The sequence below is a fragment of the Apium graveolens genome, chromosome 8 (genome assembly GCF_009905375.1).
Source record: "Apium graveolens cultivar Ventura chromosome 8, ASM990537v1, whole genome shotgun sequence".
Taxonomy (NCBI): Eukaryota; Viridiplantae; Streptophyta; class Magnoliopsida; order Apiales; family Apiaceae; genus Apium; species Apium graveolens.
The window spans coordinates 195959757-195973295 of NC_133654.1; the positions used below are offsets into that span (position 1 = coordinate 195959757).

General features: G+C 37.8%; 1 pseudogene; it reads left to right on the top strand.

Moving 5' to 3' along the window:
• Positions 1-9056: 9056 nt before the first annotated feature.
• LOC141681734 (small nucleolar RNA R71) lies at positions 9057-9155 on the top strand (annotated as a pseudogene).
• Positions 9156-13539: the final 4384 nt, after the last annotated feature.

Here is a 13539-nt window from a genome sequence, read left to right on the forward strand (position 1 = left end):
TAGGGTAGAGTTGGGTGAATCTTGGCCATCTAAGTGAGAGGTGTATTTTGTTCATCTTGACCCTTGATTTCCACCAACTCTTTCTTTTGGCTTTTTCTTCAAGTTGCTTGGTGACATTATATTTCTTCCATTTTTTCCTTTTCTCCTTTTTCTTCATATTTCTCATTTTTCCAGATATCTACAAAATAATGAGAATGCAACAAATTAATTTATTTAAAATATGAAAGCAAGCAATAAATAGGTATGAAATTATGCAAACATATATGATTATCAGTAGAAAACCACGCTCCTTGGCTATAGGCTTCGAAAGCAACGTCACATACTCCGCCTCAGCCTCGGGAGTTGAGGCTTCGAAGAATCAGTGGTGTTGTTGCTTACTTGGGTTCGCTGTCTTTTTGGTGCCATTGAGATTGAATAAGTTTGAGAGAATAAAAGTTTGTAAGAGAGATTTGTGTGTTTGAGAGTTTGAGAAGTGATGGAAAAGTTTGTGTATAAGTGTGTGTATATATAGGAGTTTAGGAATAGAATTGGTTATGGAAAAGGAGTGAGAATTGATTATGGGAATAATGGGAATAATGGGTTTGATTTGGACAGGGAAATATAGGATGTGGAAGAGTAAAAATCGGGTTTGAATTGATTTTGGAATAAAGTCCCTGATTTTCTCTTAATTCTGACTTATATTTTTTTCCCGCAAACAGTGACTCAGCGCAGCCACCCTGCCTGGCAGCGCGGGTGTACCGTGCTTCTGGAAAACCAGCGCGGGCGCGCCGTGCTTCTGAAAAACCAGCGCGGCCGCCCCGCATGCCAGCGCGGGCGCTCCGTGCTACCAACTTTTTAGCGCGGCCGTGCTGGCGCCGTGCTACTGTAGTTGGCACTGAAGTTTTCTGATTTTTTGATTTTTTTATGTTTTTCTCCTTTCTTTCTTCTTCCTTTATCTACTAATGTACAACAAACTTGGGTTGCCTCCCAAGAAGCGCTTGCTTTACGTTATTAGCTTGACGTAGAATCTCGAGAGCAAGTAGACAATAGAACGACACTTACCACCTCACGGTTTGCCGTATCCCCATAGTAGTTCTTCAACCTATGACCATTAACTTTGAACGCTTGGCCTGGATCATTCTCAAAAATCTCCATAGTTTCATGCGGAAACACAGTTTTGATTATGAAAGGCCCGGACCATCTCGACTTCAATTTTCCAGGAAAAAAGATGGAAACGAGAGTTAAATAACAGAACTTGTTGCCCCAGCATAAATGATTTAAGCACCAGACCTCTATCGTGCCACCTCTTGACTTTCTCCTTGTAAATTTTATTGTTTTCATACGCTTGAAGTAGAAATTCGTCGAGTTCATTCAATTGAAGCATTCTTTTCTTACCAGCTGCATCCAAATCAAAGTTCAACTCCTTCAAAGCCCAAGACGCTTTATGCTCGAGCTCCACAGGTAAATGACACCCCTTACCATAAACCAACTGAAACAAAGACATTCCTAACGGAGTCTTGTATGTTGTTCTATATGCCCAAACAGTTTCATCAACCTTCAAAGACCAATCCTTCCTTGATGGACACACTACTTTATTTAGAATACGTTTGATCTCTCTGTTAGACACCGCAGCTTGACCATTAGTCTGAGGATGGTAGGCTGTAGCGATGCGATGATTCACATTATATCTTTGCATCATAGCAGTGAACTTACGATTGCAAAAATACGATCCCTCATCACTGATTATGACTCTTGAAGTCCCAAATCGTGTGAATATCTGCTTATGAAGAAAATTAAGCACTACCTTCGCATCATTTATCGACAAAGCCTTGACTTTAACCCATTTTGACACATAATCGACCGCTAACAGGATATACTGATTATTGCAAGATGAGACAAATGGCCCCATGAATTCGATTCCCCAAACATCGAAGACCTCAACCTCAAGAAGTAAATTAAAAGCATCTCATCCCTTTTTGACATATTACCCACACGCTGGCATCGATCACACTTCAAAACAAAGTGATGCGCATCCTTAAACAATGTATGCAAGAAGAATCCTGCTTGAAGGACACGAGCTGTTGTCTTTTCTCCACCATAGTAGCCTCCATAAGCAGTCGAATGACAGTCTCGCAAGATCCCCCTGTTTCACTGTACGGAATACATCTCCTGATAATTTGGTCAGCTCCTTGCCTAAACACATATGGTTCATCCCATATGTACCACTTCACCTCATGAAGAAACTTCTTCCTTTGAGCATAAGACAAGTATGGAGGCATGATATTACTCACCAGGTAGTTCATAATGTCTGCAAACCATGGTTCTTCTTCTTGCACCCTAAACAGCTTCTCATCGGGAAAAGACTCATTTATCAATGTCTTATCTTGTGAAGTTGCACTTGGATCTTCCAAACGAGAAAGATGATCAGCGACTTGATTCTCAGTACCTTTTTCTGTCTTTGATCTCTAATTCAAATTCCTGGAGCAAAAGAACTCGTCTAATCAATCTAGGCTTCGAGTCCTTCTTCGAGACGAGATATCAAATTGCAGTGTGATCAGTGAAAACTGTCACCTTCATCCCAAGCAAATAAGATCGAAACTTCTGAAAACCATAGACAATGGCCAAAAGTTCTTTCTCAGTAGTAGTGTAATTCAGTTGAGCACCATTGAGGGTCTTACTAGCATAGTAGACCACATGAAATATGTTGTTCTTTCTCTGCCCAAGAACTGCTCCAACTACATAGTCACTTGCATCGCATATCATCTCGAAAGGTTTATTCCAATCAGGTGCAGTTATGACAGGTACCGTGATCAAGCTCTTCTTCAAGAACTCAAAAGCAGCTAGGCACTCATCATCAAACTTGAATGAGACATCTTTCTCCAGAAGATTGCACAAAGGTTTTGAAATTTTAGAGAAGTCTTTGATGAACCGCCTATAGAAACCCGCATGACCAAGAAAGCTGTGAATTCCCTTGACAAAAATTGGTGTCGGAAGATTTTCAATTTCCCCACCTTATATTTGTCCACCTCAAGACCCTTACCAGAGACCTTGTGACCAAGAATAATGCCCTGTCGTACCATAAAGTGACATTTCTCCCAGTTGAGAACCAGATTGGTCTCAACACACCTTTTAAGAACTGCGCCGAGATTTTGCAAGCACTCATCAAATGAATCGCCCAACACAGAGAAGTCGTCCATGAACACCTCCACATTTTGACCAACCATGTCAGAGAAGATAGCCATCATGCATCTCTGAAATATGGCTGGTGCTCCACACAAACTAAAAGAAACTCTTCTAAAGGCAAAAGTACCAAATTGACAAGTGAAAGTAGTCTTTTCCTGATCTTCTAGTGCAATGCAAATCTGATTATAGCCCGAATAGCCATCCAGAAGACAGTAGTAGTCGTGCCCAGCCAACCTGTCAAGCATCTGATCAATAAAGGGCAGAGGGAAGTGATCCTTTCTCACGGCTTTGTTAAGCTTCCTGTAATCCATGCAAACTCTCCACCCCGTGACTGTTCGAGTAGGAATGATCTCATTCTTCTCATTAACTACAATCATGATAACTCCTTTCTGCGGCACACTCTGAACTGGACTCACCCACGAACTGTTAGAAATGGGATAGATGATCCCTGCATCCAGCCACTTGAGAATTTCCTTTTTCACCACTTCTTTCATGATTGGATTAAGCCGTCTCTGTTGCTCAACAGTAGGCTTGCTACCTTCCTCTAGCAGAATTTTATGCATGCAGTAAGAAAGGCTGATTCCCTTGATATTTGCTATAGTCCATCCAATTTCTGACTTGAACTCTTTGAGAATTCTTAAGAATTTTTCCTCATCACTACCAGAAAGGTCAGATGCAATAATCACAGGCAAAGTAGATGCATCATCTAAAAAAGCATACCTTAAGTGTTCAGACAATGATTTAAGCTCAAGTGTAGGAGCTTCCTCAATAGATGGTTTGAGGCGCTTTGGAGATTTGTTCGGCTCTTCCATTCCAAGAGATTCAAAAGGCATATCCATCTTCCACGTCCAAAGAGAAGCATTCAGATATTGCAACTGCTCATCATCTTCATCATCTTCACTATCTGAATTCCCCAACAAGGCCTTTTCTAAGGCATCAGACCTTAGCAATTGATCAAGTTCTGAAGTAATCACATAATCGACCAACTCCACCTTTAAGCAATCCTCATTTTCCGTAGGGAATTTCATGGCATTGAACATATTGAAAGTTAAATCATGATCCAGCACTCGCATGGTGAGCTCACCCTTCTACACATCTATCAAGGTTTTGCCAGTAGCCAAGAAAGGTCTTTCCAAGCTTATGGGAATCTTCTTATCCTCCTCGAAATCAAGAATTACAAAATTAGCAGGAAAAATGAGTTTATCCACCTTGACTAAGACATCCTCCACAATACCTCGTGGATATGTAATAGAACGATCGGCCAACTACAAGGTCATATAAGTCGGATTTGGATCGGGTAAGTCCAATTTCTTTAAGATTGACAAAGGCATCAAAATGATGCTATATAACGACTCGTATATTTGTTATTATTTAAATGTACAATTATTGAATAATTAAATATTTAAAATATGTGTATGGGTTCTGTCAGTTGGATATTATTTTATTATTAATTATGTGTGATCGTTGGTGTTCGAGTATCATTTGTGTAATTCGTTGTGAAGCTGTGTTGTTTTACTTTTATATTTAAAGGTGATTTTATTCAAGATTTATTTCCATAATTATTTGGGTTATCTCTAAAATCATTTTAAGGCTTCATAATTTTATTTATTATTTTTAGGAGTTTATAAAATTTAGAAATCAATATTTTATTAATTATTTATTTTCAAATGATAAAATGATTTCATTTAATTGTAAAATCAGTATTTAATTCCGAAATTCTTCAAAAATTACGAAATTCATATTTTTATTAAGTTTGAAATATTTTGGGAATTTTATAAATTGTTTGGAGATTTTTAGCATTTATTTCACCTGTATGACGACTCGTTTAATTGATAAAGTGGGAATAAGTTCCGTTTTAAAAATTGTTTTAAAATTTACGAAAATTTTATTCTATTAGTTTTATTTGATTCGGGAATTTTGAAATATATTTGGAGTTATTCAATTTATTTTACCTGTGTATTATATCGTTCAAATAATTAAATCGTAGATTAGCATACATTGGTCGCGGGATTGTTTAATAATTGATAATAAAATAAAAGATCAAAGGGGGGTGCAGCCCCAATCGGGTTTAACCCGTTCTTTTCCTTCTCAGTTCATTGTCTCTCTCGATCCTATTCAATCTCTCTCTGATCTCTCCTATTCGATTTCTCCCTCTCTCGCCTCACCTCCCCTCCTCCTCTTCTCATGGTATCCTCCCGCCTCTCTCTCTGTTCCCCTCTTTATTTCTTCTTCCTCTCTTCTTCTTCCCTCCCTCTCGATTTCCCTTCTTCTCCCCTATGTTGTTGTGGCTGTTGTGTAAGTATGCGAGTGTGTGTGTATTTGCCGCGCGTGTGTGTATTTCATTTGTGTATGTATAGCTTCTGTGTATATAATTAAGGGCGTCTTTAGGCCGCCTTATCTCCGGCTGCCGCCTATTTTTCCGGCTTGGCAGCCGGCTGTTCTTTGTGCGGATTTTTGGTCTCGGTTCTCTGTTCCTCTGTTGTTTCCGATTTGTTTCCTGGTTTCTTCTCTGTTGGTGCGTGTTTACACGCGTTGGATTTTGTGAATTTCCGTTATTAATTTAATTATTCTACTTTCTGTAGGATAATGATTTAAGTGAATTTATGAAATTAAATTTATCGTGTGGAAATAATTATATAATTAATTGATGGAATTTACGTAGGATGCCCGGTATAAACGGGTGCCCGTAAATTTTATCGCCGGCGGCGATGAGCTTCGGCGAGCCGACGGTGGGATATGATGAATATTTCTGAGTCCTATGATTTAAAATACAAAATACAATTAAAATTATAAAATATGAATTAAAATATAAAAATACGGATAATAACGATTAATAAGTGTATTTAATTGGTGTTTGTGAATTTGTGAATTGACATTGTTGACTGGGTTGTAGTTGGATTGAATTTGGTTGTGATTGATTTGACGTCGGGACGTTCGACGGGTTAGCCGATAATTAAAGGAGGTGCTACCCAATTTCCGGAAAATTAAATTACGGAAATGCGAGGCCGTACACAGTAATTATCAAAACGTCGATCGATTATATATAAGTACTTTATATGAAACCTAATTATGTGTTGTGATGAAATACTTTGCTGAAACCGATAACCCTAATTTCGTAAAATGACAAATATACCTATTTTCTGAAAATGAACACCGAACTGACTTTCGAGAATGTGAACCCTAATTGATACGTGTATTATAATATTGAGTATGTTGCGAGTCATATTTTGTTAATGTACGGGTAGATTGTTAGCGAGGATATATCAAGCATAATCAAATGACTAGGGTATTTTGACTCTGTAGTTTCTAGTCGGAAGGCCCAAGAGTTGGCATTGGTCTAATGATAGCCTAGTGGACAGTCGACGAGCTTAGTAAGGTTCCAATCGAAGGACTTGAGTGTTGAAGTCGAATCCAGGGTGATCTAGTGGTTAGGCAATAAAGCCTGAGCGTCCGTGTGGCTCAAGGTCAATCGATAATATTTCTAAAGCTCTGCAAGGCAAGTACCCCTGACCATTCTTTTATGGTTCAATATATATGACTAGATAATGTTTTAATCTCGTAATGGAACAAAAATGTTTTAAGTTATGTATTCCCTATTTTTAAATATGGTTTGTTAACTGATGTTTTGGGGGGAAAGTAACTTCTGAAAGTACCTATCTCTAAATTTTGAATAAAATGAAATGTTTTGGAAAGTGAGCTGTGATAGAATGGTTTTAAAAAGAGATAGGTAAGTGGTTTAGAAAACTGGATAAAAATGATCAGATAATTGGATGAGTGTGCGCAGGGGCCCGTAACGGCCAGGAAGATAGCGCAAGAGGCGTAGTGGTTGCGCACCCTATTCTAACCACCAGCCCAGCGTTACAGGGACCTAGCTAGTCTCTGAGTTCCGGAACAAGTTTCATAGATGGCCAAGATAGAGTTATCCTATGAAGATAGCCTGATCAGCTGTCTCACTAGGGATCATCCAATATTTTTATATCTGAGCATGATTTTGAGGTTCTCGGAGAGGAACAAGTGATTTTGAGGTTCCCGGAGAGGAACAAGTAATTTTGAGGTTCCCAGAGAGGAACAAGTGATTTTATGGTTCCCGTAATGGAAAAAAGATGATTTGAAAATAAAAATAGCATACTAAAATTTGACTCTAGTATTTACACAGCGCACAACTGATTTTATTGTTTAACAGAGCATGCTAGTTATTGATATCCAGTTTTCACATGTTTACTAGTTTTATAAACGAGTTTTGATTTTTGTTCCTATAAATGTTTATCATAAATTATTTTTGATTATTATTCATATAGTGGTACTGCTGAGCAATTGATTGCTCACCCTTGCAAAATGTTTTATATATGTATTGCAGATACCTAGGAGATTCTTCAATGGTAGTCGGGGTAGAGTTCCAGTTCCTTCCGTGTCAGGCTCCTCTGAGGTGGTTGTGACATACCAGAAATGGTTTGTTGAGTTGCTATATTAAGACAGTATTGTCAAGGTGGTTGTAATGAATTAGTTTTGTGGTAAATTATAACCTAAATCATACTTAAACCTGGTAAAGATCTTGGTAAGAGGGGTCGTGATTATATTTTATCAGTGAAGTGAATTTTATTATGCTGGTTGTTGTGTTGTGGATGCCGTCAACTCCTGACCCCGAGGTTGAGGCCATCACATGCTAGCTCCCAAGTCACATAAGCATTTGTCAAATGACACTTTTCCAATGGTGCAAGGAATAGTGAAGCTTCCAGGATCTTTAAGCTTCGGAGGCAACTTCTGTTGCAGAACCGCACTGCATTCCTCTGTGAGAGTAACGGTCTCTAAGTCATCAAGCTTCACTTTTCGAGAAATTATACCTTTCATAAACTTCGCATAACTAGGCATCTGTTCAAGAGCTTCAGCGAAAGGTATGTTGATATGAAGTTTCTTGAACACCTCTAGAAACTTCTCAAACTGCCTATCCAGCTTTTTCTTCTACAGCCTCTTAGGAAAGGGAGGTGGAGGATAGATCTGTTTCTCCCCTGTATTACCCTAGGAGGAGTGTGTTCATTAGTAGTTTTCCTTGGTTCCACTTTAGCTTCCTTCTGCACTCCTTCTTCAGCCATAACTTCTTCATCCAAAACTTGAGAGTGTTCGGGATTTGCAACCGTCCCAGACCTCAATGTAATTACCTTTACCTGCTCCTTAGCTTCTCTCTTGCTTGGTACTTAGTGTCACTAGGGAGTGTACCAGGTTGACGATTTAGCAAGGCATTGGCAATCTGTCCAATTTGATTTTCCAAGGTCTTGATAAAAACCGCTTGGCTCTTGCACATGAGCCTCAACTCCTCCAATTCAGATTTTTCATTAGACTGTCGCAGCTGGAACTGTTACTTTGGTGCATATTGTGGTTGCTGAAAACCAGGAGGATTGTACTGCTATATTGGATACTGCTGATAAGGCTGCTGAACCGCATTCTGAGTGTTGCTCCAGCTAAAGTTAGGATGATTGTGGTTATTGGGATGATAGGTGGCTGGCACAGGTTGCTGCGACCTCTGAAAGTTGCTCACGAACTGAGATGATTCACTAGAAATAGCACACTGCTCCGTCTCATGGGCACCAGCACAAAGCTCACAGACACTAGTGATCTGATTAACCCCATAATTAGCCAAAGAATCCACCTTCATCATCAAACCCTAAAGATGAACAGCTATAGCAGTAGCTGTATCTAACTTCAGAATTCCTGCTACCTTTCCCTGAGATAGTCTCTGAGTAGGATTCTGGTATTTATTAGCAGCCATCAGTTTAATCAATTCATAAGCTTCATCATAGATTTTAGCCCACAATGCCCCTCCTGATGCTGCATCAAGCATGGGTCTAGAAGTAGCACCTAAACCATTTTAGAAACAATTAATGATCATCCAGTCAGGAATCCCATGGTGAGGACACTTTCTAAGCATCTTTTTGTAATGATCCCAAGCCTCACATAAAGATTCTCCAGATTGTTGATCAAATTGAGTAAGTGGGGTTGTCATTGCAGCAGTCTTTGCCATAGGAAAGAATTTAGTTAAGAATTTTTGAGCAAGATCATCCCATTTGGTGATAGACCCTGGTGGTAGAGAATGTAACCAGCACTTCGCTTCATCCGACAGAGAGAATGGGAAAAGCCTCAACTTAATAGCATCTTCAGAAACTCCATTGAACTTGAAAGTGTCGCGGATCTCAATGAAATCTCTGATGTGCATGTTGGGGTCTTCTGTCGGAGAACCCCCAAACTGAACTGAAATTTGTATCATCTGAATCGTGCTCGACTTGATCTCAAAGGTATTAGCCGAGATGGCTGGTCGAACAATGCTAGACTGAATATCATTAATCTTTGTTTGAGAGTAATCCATCAAAGCCTTCAGATTCCCTTCTGGTTCTCCCATTGCAATAAGAACCTCTTCTTCCTTCTCAACTAAGATCTCTTCTTCAACTTTCTCCTTGACTACAACTTCTTCCTTAGCTTGATCCAGTGTTCTCTTACGAGACCGAGAATGCGTATGCATACACGCTCGCTAGAGTACCTGAAACACGACAAGGAATTTAGTAAGTAATAATATCCGAGTCATTGAACTTTAACGACCAATGATGATAAACACATAAACTAAACAATTAACACCAAAGTCCCCGGCAGCGGTGCCAAAAACTTGTTAGGGCTAGAACACGCACTAATATTCACGCAAGTATACGCGATCGCAAGTAATATAGAATTAATTCTAGTTCGTTCCCACAAGGACTGGTTTAGGTTAATTTCAATCAATGTATTTAGGCAATTAGGTATGGTTATTATCTAATGCTAAGACGAATAACAAATTGAGGTTGTTTATAACTAAGATTAACTAAGAGATTATACTAGAGAATAGTAACTCAGAGAATAAAGAGAGTTGAATACTATAGGACACAAACATGGGATTCTAACTTCATTAAATACTTCATTCAATATCCTTTTCATTCTTAACCTTAACATGTAATGGTGATGACACTAATCAGATAACACGAAAGTGATATACGCCAACTTTTATTGTACGAACACCATACTACCAGACATCCACTAAAGAGATAGAAGCTGAATAGACACCAATTATATTGAGACCCTATATGTCCATAGAATTTGACAACATAACAGTTTAATGCACAAGTTATCTATCGTGATTACATAAGGAAAGTAAGATGGGTAAAATTATCTACGAATCATGCATAACAAATACATGAACCTATGCTAGCATGGCAAGTTCTAAACCCTTATATTCACTTTCACTTCATTAAAGATTAACACATTATCTTATGAGTTCGCGACGCTCATAAGATGAATAAGCACAACCAATACTAGGATATTATATAATCATCACACACCAAGGCATCGAAATGAATTAACTAAAAAAATTCATAAATAAATCCGCTAGAACCCCACGATTACGATTAGCCCATAATCGGACTCATCATCAACGTGGGTTCCGATGAAAGCATGATATAATAAATGTAGTCTTTATACTGAATAAATAATAAACCAAGTACAAAACAAGAGTATAGGTTCACAAGCAAGAAAACTAGCATCCAAAGTTATAACTTAAAACAAAGAATCACAAGAATAAACTAGATCCTCTTCGCCTTGGTTGAATTGTGCTCTACGGTCCTCTTACTCCTTCTCCTTAAGCTCTGGTACGTCTTGTTATGAAAAACAATTTTAAGTTATGTTTATATAGCAGCCCATACAGATTAGAAGTCTTCTGGATCAAAATCAGAGTAGAAACAAGATTCTTTAAATTCGACCCGGCGCGGCCGCGCGCTTCACCACTGCGGGCGCGCTGCATCTCTGTACTCCTGGCGCGGCCGCACGCTACTCGCGCTGACTCTCTGGAAAAATTTCTGGTTTCTTCTTTTCTTGCTAATTTGAGTTGGTCTTTTCACGAGTTTTTATTCTAGACACTATCCTAACACCATATTGGCATCAAAATAATGCCAATTCACCTGTATTCCTGTTAAATGGCTGAAATGCAAAAACACTACAAAACACGTTAAAAACACCAACAACTTGAGTACAAAACACCAATTTAAAGCTTTACAGAGCGTTATAAAATGACATAAATGCCACTCAACATTTTTGAAGCTTCTATGAGAGTTCTATTCTTTCTTTCAACAACTCCATTTTGTTGTGGAGTTCCAGGGGCAAAAAATTCTTGAATTGTCCCTTTGTATTTTGCAGAACTCTTCCATAATACTGTTCTTAAATTCAGTTCCATTATCAATTCTAATGATCTTCACTTTGTATGTTGATCATTTTTCCATTTCTCTCACATGATCAAGAAGAATGGATGGAGATTCATCCTTGTTATGCATAAAATACACTCATGTGTATCTTGTATATTCATTAACAATTACAAGTGCATACCTCTTCTTGGAAATTGATATTACATTGACTGGACCAAAGAGATCAATATGAAGTAGATGATATGGTTCAAGAATAGAATATTCAATTTTACTCTTGAAAGATATTTTCCTTTGCTTGGCTTTCTGGCATGAGTCACAGAAGCCATCAAGAGTAAATACTGCATTGGGAAATCCTCTTACAAGATCTTTCCTCACAAGTTTATTGATGTTGTTGAAATTGAGATGAGAAAGTCTTTTATGCTAGTTCCAGATGTCTTCCACAGATGCTTTACTAAGTAGAAAAACTTCTGATCCATCAGTATTTTTGGAGACCCTGGCTTCATAAAAGTTACCATGTCTTACACCAGTAATTGCAATCTTTCCATCAGACTCACTGACAATTCCACAATGTTCCTCATAAAAATGCACTTGGTATCCTCTATCACATATCTGAGTCACACCGATCAAATTATGCTTGAGTCCTGTAACCAGAGCTACATTTTCAATGATGGCATTCCCAAGTTTGATTTTCCATATCCCAAGATTTTTTCTAAGTTTCCATCTCCATAAGAAATACTTGGGCCAACTTTCTCCTTAAACTCTGATAGCAGGGACTTATAACCTGTCATGTGTCTTGAGCATCCACTATCCAAGACTAGAGAATTTCTCCAGTTACCTTGCAATCAGTTTTTAAATCAGTTAGTGTTTTTAAGGACCCAGTCTTGCTAAGATCCTTTGGCCTTTTTAAGTTTGTTAACATATGCAGCATAAGACTTCATATCGGAGTTTATGTTAACATTCTTACTATTAGTATTTACACATGCAAAAACTATTTTTGCTTTATTTAAAAAGGGTTTCAGTTCATAATAATTAAATTATAAACTATGATACTCTTTACATGTATAAATAGAGTGCCACACAGTACCACAATGAAAACATGGATTCTGTGGTTTATATCTAACTGTTCTATTCCTAAACTCTGATTTAGGAGGAACAATATTTATCCCTTTATTCTTCTTTCAATAATTAGCAAGATGATTAGTACTACCACAGTTCAAAAATGTCTTTCTAGGTGCATTGGGCGCAGTTATATAAGTACCATTCTTATTAGCACGTACTTTATCATTCCTGTTTTTCCTAGGCTTTTTCTCCTTGTCTTTCATGTGTAAATCCTTCAGCTTTTGCTTATACTGTTTCTGAGTCATTAAACCAATATTTACCGATTTTGTGTAAACATGTTCACTCTTATCAGTATTTAAGCTTGATTTAGGTGCTGAGGTTGAACCTACCTCAAAAACTCACTTAACAACATCAGCACTTGAATTAAACTTAATAGGCTTCAACTGAACTTTGTTTAGTATAACCTTATAATCAGTATTTGTTGGTTTAACCTTCTCAGTTTCTTTTCCATTTTTTTTATCATAATTAGATCTATTTGCATATCCTAATCCTGATCCCCAACAACCATTCTCTAAAATTTTCTGAGTTGTTTTTCCTGAGTTATTCCAAAGCTTAATAACCTCTCTTTCTTTAGCTAACTCCTTTTCTAGATAAGCATGCTTTTCTAATAGTCCTACTTTAATTTAAACAACATTATCTCTTTCTTTTTGAATTTCTAGCATGGAAAGTAATTCAATTTCTAGATGATCGTTCCTTTTCTTTAACTCACAGTTTTCACTCTCGATTCTATTATTCTCTAAAGTTTGATCTCTGTAACTAACATGCAGAGTTTTAAGAAACAATCTTAATTCACAGATATTATCAGTATCAAAAGCAAGGGTGGTTTGAGGTACCTTTAATTCAGTAGTGTTAGCCTCAGCTTCAACATTTGCCATGGAGGCATAGTTAACACCATTATCTAAATCTAATGAATCATCCCGGTTTTTCTTCTTTGTGATCAAGGCTTGTTTCTTCTCAGCATTTGTTTTTGTAATTAATTTCAAAGTGTCCAATTTCATCACAGTTATAGCACCTTTCCTTTGAATTGTCAAATTTTCCAGTCTTT